Consider the following 17,113-nt stretch of genomic DNA (forward strand, 5'->3'; position numbering starts at 1 on the left):
AGGCATCCCAAATTAACAAGTCCAGATCTGACCCCACTCACCTCAGTCCCCTCACACACAATACAATCTATCTCTGACTCCTGCCAGTCATAACTTCTAAATGTTGCTCGATTTCTGTTCGTTTCCCCTGCTACCACTCTATTTTGAATGAATGTTGTTCTCAGTGGGACTGTTGCAATGGTTTCCCTGCATTTCTACCTACACTTCTCCCTTTTGAATCCACTCTTTTCACTATAGCCAGAGTCAGCCAAAGCTCTCAAAACACTTTATTGCCTAAATGACTTTAGTGGTTTCCCATTGCCCTGAGGATGGAAGTGAAAATACTAAACATATGCAAAGGCCCCACCTCCTTCTCCAATCTCCCTACCACTCCCTCCTTCTCTGCACTTCCATTCCACCCACCTTCTTAGTTCTCTGAAAAAGCAGAGATTCTTCTTGTTCTAGGGCCATTATCCTATTTGTTTCTTCTCTCAGGCCTGTCTTCCCCAGTATACGTAGTTAATTTACTACCTATCCTTTCAAACTTATTTCAGATATCACTTCCTCCAGGAGCTTTTTCTAACTCCAGATAAGAGAGATCAAGATTCCCTGTTAAATGCTTTTTTCAGAGTTGCCACAATGATAATTAAACATGGTATTCATACAAATTAATATTTGTGTAATTAGCTATCTAATATTTGTTTTCCTAGCTACAGAGTAAGACCCAGGAGGGCAGGGGAAAAACGTTTTACACATACTGTATCGCCAGAGCTTTTCACAGTACTTTGCCCAAGAGGTTGCTAGGTGAATATTTTTTGAATGAATGAATAAGTGAATGAGTAGATAGGTATTTTCCAGTGAAGAAATTTAAGGTTAGATGGGTAAGTGATAGAGTGAGAATGTAAGCTCAGGATGAATTCACCCTATAATTTGTGTTCTTTCTGCTTAAAATTTTCCAGTCAAAATTTTACAATTCACATTTATGTTATTTTTACCAATGCTATTTCCATAATGAGTTTTTAAATAATATTATATATTTTACATGAGTGTTATGGGGCCAAAATACTAGAGACAAATATTACACTAGTGTTTTTTCCCTATTGTAGAATTTTCCATAATATTAAGTGATTTTTTTTGTCACTTGGATTGTACAAATTTTTTTGAGTGACTTTAAGATGCTCATTTCTAATTTAATAGAGTTGTCAGTTTGATTTGTCACTAGTATTTCTATCTTCTTTATTAAAAAGGTTTATCAAGTAGTAAGCAGCAAAAATGTAATTAGGCTGGTTATTAATTCAAAAGTTTATGAGGACTAGACAGACAGCATAAATGGGTAAAGCAGCTTTACAGGACATTGGTAACTGGAAGAGACCACTGTTCTGTCTAAGGTGAGAGCCACCTGCTTGCCTCCCACCAATGGTGACAATATGGGGATATAAATAGAGCATTGCCAGATTATGTTTTGTGTTTTTTTTTTCAAGAGAAGACCTCAACTGAATTTTTGTAAGCAATCATTTGTTTTTATCTGTTGAAAATTTATTGGATTAAAACAACAACAACCACTAAAAACTCTATTGGCCAAATAAAATGTATCTGTAGGCCTGTTCCAGCCTCTGGGTTGTCTGTTTTCAGCCTTTCATGAAGACCATGTTTGATCTGTATTTTTGTTTAGGTCCTATAGAAGTTATTCTTACAACAATGATACTTGAGTTTTCTCCTGAGCTCCATTCTTTGGATAAGCACTTGTGAAATGTGTTCCCATGATTTGGAATGAGGTGTTCTACATCTTTGACCTTTGACTTGTCTTTGTTGTCCTTTCACTTGGAGTTATAACTCAGATGACTTTGTGGTGTTTTCCTTCTGACTCTTTCAGTAAAGAATCATTAACTGACCTATGACCTTCCAAACACCCTACAAAACGAGCAAATGAAATACTGAATTCATTTTGTTATTGAGAAAGGCAAATAAATGTTTTTGAGCATTTTATGGCTGATTTTAAAGACATTTAGTCTGGTATTCTCAATAAGTAGTTGAAACAGCAGCTACATCAGCACAAGGGTTGGGGAAGCAGTTCAGCCTATTCATTTCTATATTTCACAAGTAAATGACTATTTTTGGTCCTTTAATGGTAAATATTTCATAATGGGTACGACAAAATTAATTTTTTAAATGCTTGCTAATTGTTTTCAGAAAAAAAGAAACTTCAGATATTTTAGGAATCCTGCCCTAGATTTTTATTTGGAAGCTTACTGCATCTTGAATATGCACACCATATTAAATATTATTAAATTGTATACATAAATTAATTAAGCAGTTGGGAAAGTGAATTTCACAATGGATCACTGACTTTAAGCTACAGAATTCTACCTCGGGCTAAATTAAAAAGTAACCACTTGGTGTTTTGACGTCTCAGTAGCAGCAATCTCTGCAGTCTTGTTCAGAAGAATGAAAACTAGAGAAGTTATTTTGTGAAAATAATGTTTTGGGAATTAATATTTTTAGATAATGAATGTGTAGATTTTTTAACAGCAATTAGTTAACTAAGAACCTTCTTGGTTATCTAAGTTTGTTTTTGCTCTATCACTTTTTTAAAAGCTACTTCAGAGGATGTTTGTAATTATTTCTTTGACTACCTTAAAAACATTAAAAGCGAAGAAAAGAAAAACAAAGGAGGTGTGAAGTTTTACTATTAAATTGATTTTTCTCTTAATCCAGTCTGATTATGACCAAACATAGATCTGTTAGTGGGGATATGAGGAATAAGACAAGAGCATAAACAGTTTCAGGAGTGATTCAACTATTTCTGCTGCAATGATCCTGTTTTCTGTGACCTCCTGCAGCCCAAAGTTCTCTATGCTGAATATCAATATAAAGAACTCTTAGCAGCTGTGGTGCAGCCAGAGTTGTTCAGTGGCAGTTGAATAACTCTCCTCCTTGTCTGTAAAGGTGCATGGCGTCACCTTCAAAGTGTAGAAAGGGGAATTTGCTTCATTACAATTTTATAGAAATAATAAAACAAAAAATAATTGAAGACATTGTTCTTAACTTGCTTTCCTAAATTACCAGGATCAGGAAAGACTTGTTCAATTGTTTCAATTCTCTTTAGAGAAATTTCAACAGTGTTTAAATTCCCTGAAACATTAAAATACAAATTTGTGAATCTGAAAAGTGCAGTACTCAAAGTTTTTCTTATTAGATCATTGACAGTTTTTCCAAATCTATTTATATATTTTAGTGGAAGCCAAAGTCAAGATTGAGTGGTGATAGAAGGGTATACATAATGTAGGAAGCTGGAACTAATAGCCAGAGCGCATTCTAAGGTCCCTGTGTAAGATATGGTGGGGTCAGGCACCACTGGGAAAATGTCAAGGCTTTGGAAACAGTCAAAATTCATAGTAAATACTGGGTTAGAAGCAACAAAATGGTGAGAAGTAGGAGCCTGGAGGAACTCTTTCTAAGAAAAAAATAGCCACTCTAATAATTAAAAACCCATGATAGGCTGGGAGTGGTGGCTCATGTCTGTAATCCCAGCACTTTGGGAGGCCGAGGCAGGCAGAACACTTGAGGCCAGGAGTTCGAGACCAGTCTGGCCAACATGGAGAAACTGGTCTCTACAAAAAATACAAAAATTAGTCAGGCCTGGTGGCTCATGCCTGTAATCCCAGCTACACACAAGGCTGAGGCACGAGAATAGTTTGAACCCGGGAGGCAGAGGTTGCAGTGAGCCAAGATCACGCCATTCTGCACTCCAACTTGGGCAACAGAGCGACACTCTGTCTCAAAAAGAAAAACAAAATAAAACCAAAAACCCATGATGATTCTCTAATACCCCAAGACAAAATCTAAATTCCCCCAAAACATTAAAAGCCCCATACAACTTGATCTTGGTCTATTTTACTGACTTCACATTCTGCCACTCTATTTCACCTTTCTCTCCATTTCCATCTACCAACATCACCCATGCAACTCTCAGCCACACTAAGCCACCTGGTGAGTTTTAAGTTTCCTTGTTAAAACCCGTGTCTCCATTCTTTTATGTGACACACCCCCGAAGACAAGCCCTCAGCCCTGTCCATGTGAGTCATTTCAAGGATGTATTTTAAATATAACTGACGCTAAGCTTTTCCAAGTTATCTAGGCCAAGTCAGTGGGCCATTGGTGCTTTCATGACACCTTGTTCACACGTCTACTATGTTACTTACCACGGTGGTTCTTCACTGTTTATTTACAATTTTGTTTCCTCCAATACTCTGGGAGTGCTGAAATGAATCTAGAAGATAGAATGTCCAGGCTTGTGATCTGAAAATTAGGACATAGACCAAAATGACAGGTTCAAGGAAAAGTTTGAATAAAAGACATGCAACCAGAATTAAAAGATGTTACCGTGGGAAATTCTAGACCTAAATAGAGTTTTGCAAATTCCAGTAGAGATTAATTCCAGCTCCTAGTCTTCCTAAGTCCTGCAGAGGTAATCAAGGACACAAGGTCCCCCAGGGCTAAAGAATATGTGTGGCTAGGCTATAAAGGCTCACACTGACCATCTGTCTAATGTGCAAACTCATAATGGCACAGATCTCCAAACCCAAAACCCAAGAGAAATCAGATTAACATTTTAAATAATAGAAGCTGACCTACCATTCTGTTTAGGCAGTAAAGGTTTATTTGTATAAACCTTCAAAAAGGTTATGTAAACCTCTGCCTTCTTCCCCAATTTCTTCTCTATCAGATAGAAGGCTAAATATGGGGGATAAATATCTGTTTTATTTAATTTGTTTTCTTTTTTTAAATAGGAGAAAAAGCATACAATTAGTAATAATCATTATTATTATTATTTTATATTAGATTCAGGGGATACACATGCAGGTTTGTTACATAGGTATATTGGGTAATGCTGGGGTTTGGGTTTCTAGTGAACCTATCACCCAAATAGTGAACATAGTAACCAATAGGTAGTTTTTCAACCATTACCCCCCTCCACCTTTTGGAGTCCCCAGTGCCTGTTGTCTTTATCTTTATGTCCGTGTGTACCCATTGTTTAGCTCCCACTTATAAGTGAGAACATTTGAAATTTGACTTTCTGTCTCTGCATTAATTCACTTAGGGTAATGGCCTCCAGCTGCATCCATGTTGCTCCAAACGACATGATTTCACTCTTTTCTACGTCTGTGTGGCATTCCAATTAGAACCTGTTTTCTAGTTTTTTGGTGAGTGATGATAAAAGGACATTTTGCATGAACTTATTTTATGGTTGTAGGAAGCTAAGTGAGGGGCATGCTACCAGGAATAACAGAATTAGGAGTGTCCATCTCTGTAAAGCTATGCATTTTTTTCAGTCATCTTCCTCTGTGGAAGTAGGAGAGTTTCAAGATTCCTATGAAGATAGGAAGGGACATTTATAGCCTCAATCTGGACCCCTGGTAGGAGTAAAGTTCAGTCCTCTGGGTAGAAGGTTTCCAAAGTTGATATTGTATGAGTCTATCAGTAAAAAATTTCTGTGCATGGCTCCTGCTATTCATTTACTTATGTATAAATTATATGGCTGAGCTACTTCATGAATGTGCAGTGTATGTAAAAATAGAAAGTAAAAAGATAATAAAATTGAACTAAGCCATCTTTTATAAGTCACTTTTTAAAAAAAAAAATCAGAATATAGTTGATTAGAGTGGATATAAGCCCATCACTCAAGTAGTCTTATAACACTGGATGTTTTAGGCTGACATTTTGGCAGATGTGATGGGCATACTTTTGGTCTTGAACATGACTGATGGAGAACTTGCAGTGGGAGTAGGGGTGCGGGCCCATCTCTTACTGTTCATTTGGAATTGTAGCATTCTTAATTTGAGGATGATCATATTAGTTTTTAAAATCCATATGTCCATATTATGATAGTTGACTATTTTATACTACAGAATCAATTAATGTAACAGAGTATGTAAACTGCAATTTATCATAATATGCTAAAAAGGAATGAAAAAGGGAAGGTAATACTACCACCGCTTCACATGAAAAAACTCCTATGATTTCTTGAGGATACCTCACTGATATGGTTTGGCTATGTCCCCTCTCAAATCTCAACTTGAATTGTATCTCCCAGAATTCCCATGTGATGTGGGAGGGACCCAGGGGTAGGTAATTGAATCATGGGGGTTGGTCTTTTCCGTGCTATTCTCGTGATAGTAAATAAGTCTCATGAGATCTGGTGGGTTTATCAGGGGTTTCTGTTTTTGCTTCCTCCTCATTTTTCTCTTTCCGCTGCATGTAAGAAGTGGCTTTTGCTTCCCACCATGATTCTGAGGCCTCTGCAGCCATATGGAACTTTAAATCCAATTAAACCTCTTTTTCTTCCCAGTCTCATGTATGTCTTTATCAGCAGCATGAAAATGCACTAATACAATAAAGTGGTACCAGTAGAGTGGGGCATTGCTGAAAAGATACCCGAAAATGTGGAAGCAGCTTTGGGACTGGGTATGAGGCAGAAGTTGGAACACGTTGGAGGGCTCAGAAGAAGACAGGAATGTAGGAAAGTATGGAACCTCTTAGAGACTTGTTAAATGGCTTTGACCAAAATGCTGACAGTGATATGAACAATAAAGTCCAGGCTGAGGTGGTCTCAGATGGAGATGAGGATCTTGGGAACTGGAGCAAAGGTGACTCTTGTTATGTTTTAGCAAAGAGACTCGCAGCATTTTGCCTCTGCCCTAGAGATTTGTGGAACTTTGAACTTGAGAGAGATGATTTAGGGTATTGGGTAGAATAAATTTCTAAGCAGCAAAGCATTTAAAAGGTGACTTGGGTGCTGTTAAAAGCATTCTATTTAAAAAGAGAAACAGAGAAGCATAAAAGTTCAGAAAATTTGTAGCCTGACAATGCAGTAGAAAAGAAAAACCCATTTTTTTGAGGAGAAATTCAAGCTGGCTGAAGAAATTTGCATTAGTAACAAGGACCCAAAGGTTAATCCCCAAGACAATGGGGAAAATGTCTCCAGGGTATGTCATGGGTCTTCATGGCAGCGCCTCCCACCACAGACCCAGAAGCCTAGGAGGAAAAAGTAGTTTTGTGGACCGGGCCCAGGGTCCCCGTGCTGTGTGCAGCCTAGGGACTTGGTGCCCTACGTCCCAGTTGCTCTAGCCATGACTGAAAGGGGCCAACATAGAGCTTGGACTGTGGCTTCAAAGGGTGGAAGCCCCAAGCCTTGGCATCTTACACGTGGTGTTGAGCCTGCTGGTACACAGAAGTCAAGAATTGAGGTTTGGGAACCTCCACCTAGATTTTTAGAAGATGTATGAAACACCTCGATCCCCAAGCAAAAGTTTGCTGCAGGGGCGGGGCCATAATTGAGAACCTCTGCTAGGATAATGTGGAAGTGAAATGTGGGGTCGGAGCCCCACACAGAGTCCCTACTGGGGCACCACCTAGTGGAGCTGTGAGAAGAGGGCCACCTTCCTCCAGACCCCAGAATGGTAGATCCACTGACAGCTTGCACTGTGTGCCTGGAAAAGCTGCAGACACCCAACGCCAGCCCATGAAAGCAGCTGGGAGGGAGGCTGTACCCTGTAAAACCACAGGGGAGGAGCTGCCCAAAACCGTGGGAACCTACCTTTTGAATCAGTGTGACCTGGATGTCAGACCTGGAGTCAAAGGAGATCATTTTGGAGCTTTAGAATTTGACTGCCCCGCTGGACTTCAGGCTTTCATGACCCTGCCATCCCTTTGTTTGGGCTAATTTCTCTCATTTGTAACAGGTGTATTTACCCCCTTGTATCTAGGAAGTAACTAGCTTGCTTTTGATTTTACAGGCTTATAGGCAGAAGGGTCTTGCCTTGTCTCAGATGAAACTTTGGACTGTGGACTTTTCGGTTAATGCTGAAATTAGACTTCGGGGGACTGTTGGGAAGGTGTGATTGGTTTTGAAATGTGAGGACATGAGATTTGGAGGGGCCAGGGGCAGAATGATATGGTTTAGCTTTATCCCCACCCAAATCTCAACTTGAATTGTATCTCCCAGAATTCCCACATGTTGTAGGAGGGACCCAGGGGGAGGTAATTGAATCATGGGGGTGGGTCTTTCCCTTGCTGTTCTCGTGATGGTAAATAAGTCTCATGAGATCTGATGGCTTTATCAGGGGTTTCTACTTTTGCTTCCTCATTTTTCTCTCGCCTCCACCATGTAAGAAGTGGCTTTCGCCTCCCACCATGATTCTGAGGCCTCCCCAGCCTGTGGAACTTTAGGTCCAATTAAACCTCTTTTTCTTTCCAGTCTCGGATATGTCTTTATCAGCAAAGTGAACACAGACTAATACACTCAACCACTACATGGCAGAACTATCCTTTCGATATGTGGGCTGAGGGAAGATACCAGTGTCGATCAGTATCTTAAAGGTTTGTGAACTTTAGTTGTTTTGATAAACATAAACACATATTGAATTAATAATATTGGCTTACTTGCACCCTAATAACCTAATCCTTTTGGACACATCTTGAGGAATGTGTACCAACTTTGGAGACTACTAGTCAGTATTACAGAGAATCAGACAAATTGGAACTATGTTCCTCAATATAATTATTGGCAATAGTTGAAGTTTTGAAAGAAGTAAAACAATGTATTTGTTCCAGAAGAAGGCACAGGAATAAGGGGTAGGTTTTTAAAGTGTATGATTCTCTTCAAAATGTATAAATTTATGTTTATATTCATGGGTTTCAGATGCTACTTTTGACAAGATGTATAATTTCGTTTGTTAGTGTGCTTCTCTTCAAATACTTGGTTTGGTTGTAACTGATTAAACTGGCAGTAAATTGTGACTTATGTTGCAAGTGAAGCAAAAATGAAACTTTGGGGAGTTTTATAGTTTTAAAATATATTTGAAGAACTTGGTTTCTATATACTGCATGTACTTGGATTCCAAAATGATATTTATAAAAGTTCTCCAGGATTCAGAAAGTCAATGAATATCACTCGCTCTGTGAGAACAGTTATACCGGCAGTGTCATGCAAGGCACCAGTAGACAACCTGTGAATACTGATGGAATAGAAAGAGTAGATTGTTTTAATGAAAGACCATTTTGTTTAGCAAATTCCTGAAAATCCATGGTAATCTAGGGAAGAGCTGTAAGGTTAATTTTAGTTTAGGAAATGTTGGCAAATTATAAGAGATGCCTTTAGAATAATTCAGAAAATGTAGGCTAAAAGACAAAAGTATTTTTTCAATTATGAGACAGTAGATATAATCATTAAAATCAAAGAAATGAAAATGAAAACCATATTCTGTGTAGCCAATGTGACATAAGATTAATGCATCCTTTTAGAAAAGCTGAACAAATAGAAAATACATGCACTTTATTTTACATACTAGGTGTGTTTCTTGAAATTTTCAAGTGCATCAAACTGTTAATTGAACTGTTTGTTCTTTCAATATATCACCATACTTTTAAACCTTTAAAATTAGAATTGCTGAAATTGGATGAGAAGTGTGTGTATGGGGTGGAAGAAATGGGCGGAGGTGGGGATTACAGGGGCAGAAGGAACTAGTGACAGTGGTTTTAGGTCTTTTACCCTTAAGACACCAGCAAGGAAACCCCAGAGCTTCTTGGGGTTACTGAAATGATAAAGCTTAGAGCTCCCTTTGAAAATTAAATAATTTAATTGTTTTTGCCAGTCTATATGCTTATTCATTAATTCATTCATCTATCCACCATTTATGCATTTATTCAATCATACATTCATTTGGCCAGACTTTATTGTTTGTCCTCTATATTACAGACACTGCATTTGACCCCGGGGAATTACAGTGATTATATAGAGTCCCTGACCTTGAAGTAACTACAGTATTTTGGACAATTGCTGCCAGGCGGGGGCATTTACAGGACTTTCTTCTGTTTTGTGTTGTTAAAGTGAATTGGGACTCTTTATAATCAGGCTAATTAACTTTTTAGAAATTGGTTGAAGTAGAAGATATCTTTTAAAAGTCAATTATAAAACCGTTTATTGGTAGGTAAGAGTATTTTGTAATGCATCTGTATAGTTACTTTGTAACTTTGATTACCCACATAGCTGATATTTAATGCATTGGCATCTATGATGATGTCTTTTTTCCAGTGACCTTCAAACTTAGCCTCAGTGTGTTTATTCAAATTATTCATTAAAATAAATTATATGTTAGCAGAAGTGCAGATAACACCATGATGGTTTGAGGGTTTACTGTGTTTATGTCTGTTACATCTTTACTAATATTATTGTGTAAGAGGAAGTTCTGCTTGGCATGACATTTCCATATTTCAGCCAGAGTTTCTTAAATTTTTCAGTTCTCATAAAATGTAGTTTCAGTCTCTATGTATTATGTATGATTCTTTATGACATCTAATTCCCTCCCCCTTCCACCCTAGGGTATAACTATAAATAGCCATAACATTTAGCCCTGGCGATTGAACAAGCATGAGGAAAATTTAGATCCAAATGGGAGTCATTACTTCACATTTCATGATTCAGTGTGCAATCTATGTTTTAAAATGGCTCTTTTATTATTATAAATATGTTCCTTTCTGCCTAACTGTGACATCCTCAAGAACAATTATTGCCAATCGAGTTCATGGCACTTTAAAATAAGTAACTCCTATGGTTTGAAATAAGTGAAACAGTAATTATGTTGTAGATGGGATATTAAAAAAACTTTTTCTTTAAAGTTCAGCTCAGCCACTATCAATAGTCATGTGGGGCTTTTTATGGATATGTTACTAAAGTTGGTTGATATAAATTCACCTTGCAATTTAAAATTTGAAAAGATGGAAACCATTAATATTTGTATTATAAAGAAATTAGTCAAAGAAAGTTAAAATTATATTTTGGATAAAAAGCCTTAAATCTTATCTCCAAATGATGGAGCTCCATTGATGCTTACATACTGTCATTGCTTTGAGAAATTTTGAAGTGGATTGGAAACACTGACATATAAAATCTTTACCTCTTGTGTTGGTGAAACTAGTGAAATACAAACAGGGATAACATGAGGATTAAATGAGAAAACACATGAAAATCATGCTGACTTCAATAAATATTGATGGAATGAATGATTACATGATAAATAATAAGGTAAAGCTTTAACTGTGCTGTGTGAGATTAATTAATAGTGGGTGATCAAGGAAGGGTCTAAATCAGTGATAACTGTAACGACAGGCAAGACTTGGCTCCAACACTTCATTAAACTTCTATTTTTATGGGGATTTCTTCATTTCCACTGGAATGAACAAGTCAGTATGCATGACTTATTCTGCAATGAACTTTGATGAATTTTTCTAAGTACATTAAAAATGAGTGGCACCCTTCTCTTAATCCGAGAAACCCCTTATACCTACACTGATAAACCTTCTGATGCACATGTAAGAAGGCAGGATAATGGGCATGAAGGACAATCATCTATATGTATATATATATAAATATATTTTTGCTTGCCTGTAATAACTCTGAACTGCCTACAGCATTCGTCGTGCTTCTTAAAAGTCAGGTATTGTATTGAATTCAAAAATTCTCTTATGCTGAGCAGGGAAAGGAAAAAAAAATCAAACACTTTCTGAATTGGGCCCAAATATCCCAGGTTAATTTTCTGAGAAAGCTGCAGCGGCTAGATAAGGCCATCCCCTGCAAATTAGTTTTGCCTGCCTGGATTACAGCTAAATTTATGCAGCTTGCCTTATCCTTTCGGAAACGCCTCTGAAGTGTCGTAATTAACTGGCACACATAAAGTGAGCACATTTTCTGCTTGGTGGCGGCCATTCCTCATTTCATCTCAGTTCTAACCCAAATGGAAAGGTAGTTTCTTATTTTACTGTTAAAAACACACATGAATGCACTTGTGTATGTGTGTGCACACACACACAAATACACTCTCCAGTACTTTACCAGAAGCCTTTGAAAACAATCATAAAACAGCTTCAGAACAGGGTTTGGAAATTTAAAGGGGCAAAGAATACTGCTGAGAGAGCAGAGAGAAATTTTTTTTTGCAGGAAATTGAAATAAAGAGTATAGGCACCCTTTGTGAAATGGCTGAACTTTTTTTTTTTTCTTTTACTAGAAAAATTAGGTTTTAACACATTTTCTTTATGTGTTTCTCGGTCTAAATGGAAACTCAAAAATCACCAAGAAATGGTGAAAACAAGTATGATGAATGTCTCTTTAGTTTGTATTTTCTAATGTCATTTTAAAATACATCTTTTAATTTCACCCTTATTTTTTTAAACTTAATAGTTCCATTAAAACTTAATCCTCTACCTCCCCCCACCCCAAAAAGCTCAAAGCAAACCATCATTAGACAACATTCTCAGAGATGTGGCTCTGTCTTCCTATTTGTTGTTACTTTGGCTAAAAATCTTTTTTCTTCTAAACATAAGGCTGAAGCAGTCAGTGTTTATTGAACTTCAATGTTAGTCTTTGTTAGAATCATCCCTGGCATCATATTTGACTTTGGTTATCTCCTGGAAAATACAGTAGATATTACAGCATTCCTTGCTTAACTTCTTCATTAAGGAGTTGTTTTTGTTTCGAAGACAAAACATTGGACTTACAGCCTACAGAAAGTGATTAAGAATCCCACAATGTCCAGGTTCATGGAGTTCAATGTTGGGAATGACACCAGAGCAGTCATAATCCTTGAGGGGCCAGGAGAGATTTTCTGCCTTCCACCCTGTACTCTGTTCCCAGATTTGCTTTGTCTTCAGTTCCTCATAGAGTTATTATGAGGATTAAGTGTGTTAATACATGTAAAATGTTTAGAACTGTGCCTGGCACACTGCAAGTGTTTAATAAATGTTAGCTGTTATGATTCAATTCTCAGGAGGATGCTGCTCCAATGCTGGCTTCTGGCAGAATCCTTTCTTACTCATTTAAGTAGCAGTTGCCTTCTTCCTGGGCAAGTCCTTATTTTTAGCAGGTGAACTGTATCAGGCTTTCATTTTTTTTTTCTTCAGTTTTTGTAACTTCTTTCCCTTCCAGGAAGTGGAGAACACCACTTCCTGCCCCCTCTGGTGGCTTTTTCCTCTCAATCTTGCTTTCTTTTTCCCCTGTAAAGTTCAGGGCATCACTTTTCACCCTCTTTTCTGATGTCTGCTGTAGTGCTCTCTAGGAGCTTTTCTTCATTCTTCTTTACCATTCTTATAACCCTTACCCCTTTGATTCTCCTTTTTAGAAATGTTTAATTTCCTCTCTCAAGTAACTACCCACAAGAAACAGATACCAAATTCTTTTGTGTAGGGGAAGCGCTCAGTGGTGCCTGAAGGAAGATGTGATCTCATTGCAAAGTCATCTAATGCAGTTTAGAAAATATTTCCCTTCCTTGATTATTTTATCCCATGGGAAGATTGTCATGCTGAGACTTCTTTACATGATATAGATTATTCACTTTTCCTACTCTATTATATACTTAAAAGACAATCAACACTTTGCAAAATTCATCAGAGTTATACAGATTGATAGTCTCCTCTACTTACCTTCAAGATGCTTTCCAATTGATGGTGACTAGCCTTGAGACTTTCTCAGGAAAGTCAAATACATCTATATTCTTTTGGGGTGTGATGGTGTGTGTGTGTGTAGAGGGTGTGGGGAAGGTGCTTCATCTTTTGGTGACATCTTAGAAGTGAGGGACAGAATCAGTCAAAATATTTCCCAATGGGAAATGGACTTCTTTAGGACATCTGAGTTTTGATCCTGGTTCTAGTTTAAGCCATTAATTTTCTAAGTGACTGGAGAGTAAATACAATATAATTATTCTAAGACTGAGGCTAAATAGGATGTTCACTTTGAGGACAGCAAAAATACCAGTCTCTTCAAGGTCTAAGAGGTAGGCATCAAGTTTCTGGGCATAGATCTTCTTACTGAAGTAAGAGTGCTTGAATGATATCTTATTCAAAGGTACTGTCTGGAGGCAGCCTTGGTTGTGAGATGAAGATATTACTCAATTTTTGTTGACTTGATTAAAGCAGCTGGTTCTTGAGACACCTTTGTAATTCTGACCACCAGAATGTGTTGTTAACTTTAATTAGGAGCCCAGAAGACTTATTTCAACTCCACCTCCTAGGAAGACTTGGGTCTGGGCAGAGCACAACTGCATCACCATATCATGAAGAAACAAGAAACAATGATAGTAACAGAATTTTCTCTTTCCTCCCACCCTTGGCCTTCTTTTAGATTTAAGTGTAAAATTTTGCTTAAATGGTTACTTAATGTTTCCAATTGATAATATGTTATATTTATATATTTTAGATAGATGTCTAATGTTTGATTATAAAATTACACATGTTCATTGTTTAAAATATGAAAAATGAAGGAATTTTTAAAAATTTATAATTTTACATTTTAAAAATGATACTTGATATTCTTTGCTGTACTTTTTGTTGTTGTTGTTAAGCTTGTGTTTCTCGTTACTCTTATCACTTCAAATCTTCAGTGTATGGTTTAGCACTTAAGTTATGTTATAGCTAAAATTGTTACATGGGCCTATCAAAAATATTTTACTACATGTGTTTAACAGTATTACACAGAGAGCCCACGCCAGATCTTACTTTATGTATTCTCATCCCAAACTTCTAAAGCTAATAAAAGAGGGCTTTTAAATGCAACCAGTATGCCTAGACAGTCTTATTTTTATTGAGTGTATTACCATAGTAGAATGACTACCCAAGTTGATCTATAGCAAGATTTAAGCATAAAATCTTCAACTAGTGATCACCAACAAATATTAAGGAATACGTAATTTCTCTACCCATGTAAGAAGAGGTAGAACTCTATTAAAATTGTATTAAATCCTGAGGTAGGAATGAGGGGAGGAATACCTAGCGAAAAAGAAAAAATATCCCCAGTGATGTATCTAGAATGCCATATAACTTCCTGACCTGAATCGGGCTTTGAGCTGAGCAGAGAAAAAATATATTTCAATCCAATAGCTCTCATCTTCTTTAAGTGTCTCTCTGTAATGTTTGCTTCAAAGAACAGTCATTACTTTTTTTATACTTAAAAATATAGATTAAACTAATTTCCTAGAATTATGCTGCAAGCTTTCATGTCAAGTAAATCCTCTCAATCTTAGTATTAAAATACATTTTCTATTTTAATTCATATATTTATATTTTAATATATGAACAAATATTTATAATATTTGTGGTCATTTGTGGATGGACTTGAGTGTTGGTGTCAGATTTTCTTGTTTTTAGGTTCTGATGGAACTAAAACTCTCTCTGTTCACTGCAAATTCAGTGAAAATTCCCAGCAGAGGTCATAGTCTGCACAGACTGGAAATACACTTAAAACATCTAACAGGTTTAGGCAGTTTTTTTGAGATATATTAATTTTAATAAAACCAAGACTGACCAAAACCAGAAAGCAAAGATCTATATTCTAAAAACCTAAAGAAAGAAAAAAAGTCAATTATTTATAGAACTAGCACAGGATTAATTGGCCTTTAACAATAGCAATGACTACAGGAATATTACCATCTGTGGAAAAGGTTGAGAATTCATTTTTATGTTCTTTAGAATTAGGAACAACTTACCTCAGTCTAGAGGCTTAGAAAAATAATGATGCTTAAAAAAAGGCATTCCAAAGCCTGTTCATTTTGAACTTGTTCTTCACACAATTGCATGTATGAGACTGTCTTTCCATGTCCCTCTTTCTTCTGGCTAGAAATGTGAGGGCTAGGTGATTTTCAGGTCTTTTTATTGGCATGAGTAATTTTTTTTTCTGTAGTAAGAAGGAAAATGAATAACAATTTCTACCTTCCCCTTAGATGGGGGAATAACTCCTTTTTCTCCCAAACGTAATCTTAAAGTAAAATGGTATGAGCTGGAGATTTCTGAACTGAAGGTGGTGCCCAGCATGAAACTACCTGCTGCTTCAAGCAGTGCCTGGCAGCAAAGGTTCTTACCATGTCATCCTCAGCAGCTACTCCCAGTACCAACTAGCAGCTGTTCCTTCAGTAGTGACCCTGGTAGAAAACAGTCCTTTCAGCAGTGGCTTCAGCTTCCAGTAGTTTTTTCAGTTGGCAAGAGTGAATTCAACCAGCACCTCTGCTCTGATAGAGGCTTCTGGTCTTTCATCTGTGAGACAATTTAGGGTAATGAGAGTGATTCCTTTTGCACGTTCCTTAATATTCCTGTGGTACTTACATGTTAAGATCACTTGACAGCTCCCTCCGCCACCAGGCTGTGTGCTGCTTCAGTCTTTGGGAACGTGGCTGTTCCAGGGAGGGGAAAGTGAAGGAATCTAGGGCAGTATTTGGGTGGCTCAAAATTATCTAGAGTTTGTGTTTGTGTCAGTTATCAGGAACTGGGATTTTGCTTTGTTTGTGACTTCATCACTTACCTCCCCATTTACCTGTCCTAGCACATAGATGATGACACCTTGTTCAGTTCCTTGACCCGCTCCTCATTCTTAAGTTGGGTGTTTGTCCCCAATGAAATGCTCCTGTTCTACCTTGCTTTTGCCCTTCTTGCAGGGTGAAGACTTCTTTCTCTCATGCTCCAAAGACACAGAGAGTTCCAGTAAGTGGATTCAGGCCTTTCCTTTAGGTTCTAAGTCCTGCTTCTGAACACTTACCCCAAAGACAGACAAAGGTAGGAGTCTTGCCAAGACTTCCAGGCAGTGTTAAACTGACTGTGGTTTTTGGAGCCTTGATTCCAATACAATCCACCAGGTCTGCTTTATGTTTGTGTAACCATCAGACAGACCTCCTAGAAAGAGAGAGCATATTATCTTGAAGATACATTCTAGTCTCCATGTTTCCTAAACAGAAAATATCTGGAAGCTTTGTTTCACAGTTAACTCTCAAGGTAACGTATGTTTTTCTATTCTCTCCTTTCCCTTCCTTCTCTGAAGTCTCAGCAATGAAATAGTTTTCTCTGAGCCTGGGATCTGGGAGGCATTCTGTTCTTGGAGAATAACGAGGAGGAGACTATCATTCACTTCAAATGATGATTGGCTCTTGTTAAGAGCACACTATCACATTTAATTCTTTCCTTAATGTATGGAAAAACTGAGTGCCAGGGAGTTTCTAAACTCTGGCATACATGGATTTGGAAAAACTTCAATTTTTCTTTATATATCTCTTTTTAAGATATTCTGGGTCAAAATGCCAATTAAATTCCTTCAGAAAACTT

The 17,113-nt window shown here is 37.3% G+C and overlaps 1 long non-coding RNA gene across 1 annotated transcript in view; it reads right to left on the reverse strand.

Moving 5' to 3' along the window:
* Window positions 1-16,402, reverse strand: part of LOC129060384 (uncharacterized) — a 38,900-nt gene extending 22,498 nt beyond the window's left edge. The window contains exons 1-2 of the long non-coding RNA XR_008527061.1: window positions 16,124-16,402; window positions 4,182-4,278 (exon numbers count right to left, since the gene is read on the reverse strand). This is a non-coding gene — a long non-coding RNA (uncharacterized LOC129060384). The remainder of the gene's footprint in view (window positions 1-4,181; window positions 4,279-16,123) is intronic.
* Window positions 16,403-17,113: the final 711 nt, after the last annotated feature.

Source organism: Pongo abelii, chromosome 6 (assembly GCF_028885655.2).
Source record: "Pongo abelii isolate AG06213 chromosome 6, NHGRI_mPonAbe1-v2.0_pri, whole genome shotgun sequence".
Taxonomy (NCBI): Eukaryota; Metazoa; Chordata; class Mammalia; order Primates; family Hominidae; genus Pongo; species Pongo abelii.